Genomic DNA, 5,983 nt, shown 5'->3' on the forward strand with positions numbered 1-5,983 from the left:
CAGGATATGCAAAGAAGCCAATACGGTTAGAACAAAGAAATTTTCATCCTGTGTGACTGGAAAAGAATATCCGATTAAGGATTTCATATCGTGTCATACTAAAGGAGTCATCTATTTGTTACAGTGTGAGTGTAACAAACAGTACGTAGGAAGAACGATTCGCACAGCTAGTATTAGGATAGGAGAACACTTGACTAATATTTACAAAGCCTTCCCAGGACACAGTGTCTCAAAACATTATGCCCAATGCCACCGTAAAAATCCTAAAAAAATAAAGATCACCGTTATTGAAAAATACACCCCACATTGGAGGGGGAGTAATCTAAAAAGGACGATTTCAAAGAGGGAAACTTTTTGGATTTTTGAATTAAAATGTTTCCAACCTAGAGGACATAACATAGAATGGGATATTAATGCCCACATTAACAACAGCTAATATAAATTCCCGAAGCTCTAAAACTTTCATACCAACCTCTATATTATCAAATGACATGATTTTAAGAATTTAATTAAATAAAATGATTTTTATGAAATTTTATTAAATTTTAACATTTTAAATTTTTAGTATACATTTTAATAAAGATTTTTATCTTTTTAGGCACATAATTCAGTATTAAATATTTAATTTTATTTTTAATTTTTAATTTTATTGATATTGATTTTAAACATTATTCACTGAATATTTGTGACCGTTTACAGTTATGCATACTAAGATGTTTGAATTCTTATACATACTCATTAATTTGTTAGTTATAGAAAAGGTTTAATGAAATGTAAACAGGAAGTAGTTGATACCCTCCTCCGGTGTCACATCCCCTTATAAATGCAGGAAAACTGAAGTCCAAGCGCCAAATATCACTTTAATTACAAACATTCCTTGTAGAATACTGTAAGAGTGAAAATATAAGTGATCTTTATAGTATATATATTATCCGTGAAATAAAAGAGACACTTCCGGCGCTCGGGACATTCTCTGCAGACACCGGAAGAGGAGGACAACACTAACCTGTATAAATTGGCGTAAATGACGGCGCGCGCCTATCTCCCATCTCAAGTTGAAGCCCTATTGGAGGAAACGCGTCAGGAGGGAGGCGTGCCGTCATTGCGTCATCGGCGGTCCGTGCTGCAGCCGGACCCGATGCACCTAGAGATCCTCAGCCTGTCATTATATGATTTTCTGCCCGATCATTCAACCCAACTGTAAGTGCAAATCTGTATATCAATAAATTGCATATAAAAGGTAATGCACTATTAGTCCCATCCATTCTTTCATGTACTTTGGAACATCGCGGGGAGTCTATTACCCCAAAAGGATAGGAGACACACGTTGGCTTATACAGAGGGAAGAAAGTGTGAATGATTTCATCCATCCATGGTGTTAAGGAAGCATCCTCATGATCAGGATATTTAGAGGCTTGATTGTCTCTTACATCTGGTAAGAGGCTTGTATTTATTTATCACCCGGGTGACCTTGCACGTGTGCAGGTGGAATTAGAACACTGGTTTTTCCATATCATTATCAGGCACTTACCTTCTTTCCGCCAGGTAAGGAGGCATTTCACCCGGTGGAGGGAACACTACATCATCACCTTGATTTTTAATTGGATTCTCTTCACCATTTTTCACATTTTGGATCACATTATTCAATGGACTTTTATTTTAATGTTTATTTGTATAGTCACATTGAGTGTTATTTGATAATTTTGATTGTTCAATTTACACCTACTCACCCATTACTGTGATTTCGATTGGGTTTTTTTTTTCCCATTTTTGTTATATATTGTTCAATATATGATTTTTCACATTTAAGAAAAGCGCACCATCACTTTTAAACATTCAAAATGAACATGACTTTGCTTTTCACATGATTGTATATTTAGAGGAGTTCTTCACTCAATGGATTGTGTTCGAAGTTTTCACTTCCTTAAATAAATTACATAGTTACACCCATAGTTACGTAGTTACATAGTAGTTGAGGTTGAATAAAGACAATAGTACATCCAGTTCAACCTGTGTAGGTGTGTGTGGCCGTAATCATTTCACATACCCCTGAATATATGTTGTGATCCTTGAGATGTATGTCCAAGAGTCTTTTAAAAGTAGCCATACTCCCTGCAGTTACTACCATTTGTGGTAGAGAATTCCACAGTCTTGTAGCCCTTACTGTAAAGCACACCCTGCGTATCCTGAGGTTAAAACACTTCTCCTCTAATCGCATTGTATGGCCTCGTGTCCTCATGCATTCCTTGCACCTGAATAGTTTTTGTTCTATGTTGAGATCACCGTTGAGGTATTTGTAAATCGCTATCATATCCCCTCTCAGGCTTCTCCTCTCCAGGGAGAATAAATCAAGTGCTTGTAAGTGGTCTTCCAATCCCCTAATTAGTTTAGTTGCCCTTCCCTGGACTTTCTCTAGCTCCAACACATCCCTTCTGAGGACTGGACACCAGAACTGGACAGAATACTCCAGATGTGGTCGGACCAGTGTTTTATAAAGTGGTAGGATTATAGTTTTATCTCTGGAATACATCCATACAGCTGTATGTTGTAACATAGAGTGGCTTAGTTATAACCTTACTGAATTCTTTGAGTACTCTTGGATGTACGCTATCCGGGCCTGGTGATTTACTTGTGTTAATTTTATTCTTTATTTATCCTTTCCCTGATTTCACCCTCTGTTAGCCATATCGGCAAGTCCAGTGTAGTATTGCTAACCATACAGAGATTATTCTCCCTCTCTACAAGACTCTGGTCCGGCCACATCTGGAGCATGCTGTCCAGTTCTGGGCACCGGTCCTCAGGAAGGATGTGCTGGAACTGGAAAGAGTCCAGAGAAGGGCAACAAAAATAATTAGGGGAATGGAGGACATCAGCTATGAGGAAAGACTACAAGCACTGAACTTATTCTCTCTGGAGAAGAGACGATTAAGGGGGGATATGATATCAATGCACAAATACTGTACTGGCGACCCTAGCATAAGGAATAAACTATTCAGAAAAAGGGAATACAATAAGACATGTGGCCACTCACTAAAACTAGAGGAAAGGTGGTTTAACCTTAAAGTACGTAGGGGGTTCTTCACTGTCAGAGCAGTAAGGATGTGGAATTCTCTTCCGCAAACAGTCGTATCAGCAAGGAGTACCTTTAGTTTCAAAAAACGATTAGATGGGCACCTTAAAGATCACAACATACAGGGGTATACAATGTATGGTTAACAGCAAACACACACACACACATCATAGGTTGAACTGGATGGACTATGTCTTTTTTCAGCCTCAGTAACTGTGTAACTATGTAATACAGTCATGGTCAGTGTACCCCTCCTTTTCTTGTGTAAAGACTGAGGAGAAGAAAGCATTAAGCACGGTTGCCTTCTCAGTGTCCTCTGTAACCATCCTCCCATCATCGGAAGCCAATAATGTTCCCTCCGATTTATATTTCTTGAAGGCCATTTCTTTTTCCCTAATAAGTTTTGTTACATTGCGGTTTAGCCGGCCAGGTTTGGCTTTGGCTCTTCTAAATTTATTTCCCATAGGAATGCACTGTGAGAAGCTTTTGTTTAATATGTTCCTAAAGCATTCCCATTTTTCCTTCCTGGTCAGTGTTCCTAGGGTTTGGTGCAAGTTTATTTCCTCTATTAATGAGCACAGTTTGGGAAAGATTGCCCTTCTGAAGTTTAGGGTTCTTATGTTCCCCTCTTGCCTTGCTGTTTTGTGATTTAAGCTAAATGTGATCATCCTATGATCGCTAGACCCCAAGTTGTCCTGGACTCCTAAATCTGAGATTAGATCTGGGTTATTAGTAATTAATAGATCCAGCACTGCATTCTTTCTAGTTTGAGAATCCACCAACTGAGACGTGTAGTCCTGTAAGGTTTCCATGAAGAGACAGGCCTTTAGTGAATGTGCAGTCCCCTCTTCCAAGTCAATGTTGGGATAATTGAAGTCCCCTAATATGCTGACTGATCCCAGCTTTGCCACGTTACCCAACACTGATATAAATTCCAGCTCTACCTCCTCCCTTTGGTTGGGTGGCCTATAACAAACCCCACCACCTCATTTCCCCCTTTTTTCCTTCCCTATGGAGATCTACCCACACGGATTCTAACTCCGTACTCATCCCTTCCATAATATCACTCCTCTCTACCACCCTTACATTATTCTTGACATAGAGACATACCCCTCCCCCTCATTTTCCTTCCCTGTCCTTTCGATACACAGAATACCCTTGCATATTGGCCAACCAGTCGTGTGAGGGGTTGAACCAAGTTTCTGTTATTCTCACAAGGTCTATGTCCTTCTCATGTACTAACAGTTTCAACACATCCATTTTATTAGCTAGGCTCCTGACATTTGCATATACCCCTCTTAGTTTTGTGGAAGTTGATAGTGAATAGTGCTTAAGTTTATTCCTGTTTGGTCTGAGGTTTGTCCTCACAGACCCCCCAATTGTAGAAGTTATGGACCTACTGTCGCTGCTGATGCCAATAATACCTTCTGTCCTTTGCTCCCTCCTAACTGACTCTACCTCTGAGCCCTCACCCTCAACTCCTAGTTTAAAACCCCCTCCAACATTGTGGCCATCTTATTCCCCAATAGAGCTGTACCGTCCCCATTAAGGTGCAGCCTGTCCTTACTAAAGAGCCGGTAGCAAACTGAGAAGTCAGCCCAGTTCTCCAGGAACCCAAACCTCTCCTTCCTACACCAGTTCCTCAGCCACTTGTTCAGTTCCCTAATCTCTTTCTGCCTCTCTGGTGTGGCTCGAGGTACAGGCAGTATTTCAGAAAAAAAACACCTTGGGAGGTTCTCAATCTATTCCCTAAGTCCCTGAAATCATTCTTTAGGATCCTCCACCTTCCTCTTACTTGGTCATTGGTGCCTACATGCACCATGACCGCTGGGTCCTCCCCAGCCCTGCTCAAAAATCTGTTCACCCGATCCACGATGTGCTGAACTCGAGCGCCCGGTAAACAACATACTGTTCTGCTACCACGATCATTCTGACAGATTGCCCTCTCTGTCCTCTTGATAATTGAGTCCCCCACTACCACAAACTTTTTAACCTTTTCTGAGTCTTGGCCCCCCTCCTTCCTGGAGCTGCCGCTCCCCTGGCAGCTGGGGGAGGGCGCCTGCTCCAGCACTGTCACCCTTGAGCTGATATCCCCATCATCATGCAACTTGGCATATTTGTTGGGTGTACCAACTCAGGACTGACCTCCCTAGTGCTATTCCCTCTTCCCCTCCTTCTAACTGTCACCCAACTGCCTACCTCTGGTGCCTGCGTCTCCGCTTCTCCTCCCTCCTCTATGCCGGCCCCTGCCAGTACCTGCTGGGTAATGTCCAAGCTTCTTTCCAGGTTGTTAATGCTATGCGGTGTTGCCATCTTGTTTTCATGATCCAGGATCTGAGCTTCCAGAGAAACAAGTCGCTCACATCTTGCACAGCAGTATTTGCCCTCGATTGGTTCATCAAGGAACGCATACATGCCGCACTGAGTGGCATCCCCAATCCTGTCGGACATTATTACCCTCTACTCTATGAGGATAATTAGTATAACGACCTGCTATTCATTACCTACACTACCTCTATCTCCCCTGGTACTAACCCTAGGGTACTCACCAGTCACTAAGGTACTTACCAGTCACCTAAGGTACTCACCAGTTGCTAAGGTACTCACCAGTCGCTAAGGTACTTACCTGTCACAATGTCACAAGGTATTCCCAGTCACTAGGTCCTCCTGGTCGCTAGGGATATCCACCAGTCGTTAAGGTACTCCCAGTCACAAGGTATTCCCGGTCCCAGTCACTAGTAGCTCCAAGTCGCTAAGGTTGCTCCTAGTCACTAAAGTTCCACCCAGTCTCTAAGGTTCCACCAGGTCGCTGAGGTTACACCCATTCGCTAAGTTTTCTCCTGGTTGCTAAGGTTACTTGCAGTCGCAAGGTACTCCTAGTCACATGGTTACTCCCAGTCCCAGTCGCAAGGT

This window comes from Pelophylax lessonae (assembly GCF_965119305.1).
Source record: "Pelophylax lessonae genome assembly, chromosome: 3".
In the NCBI taxonomy this organism is placed as follows: Eukaryota; Metazoa; Chordata; class Amphibia; order Anura; family Ranidae; genus Pelophylax; species Pelophylax lessonae.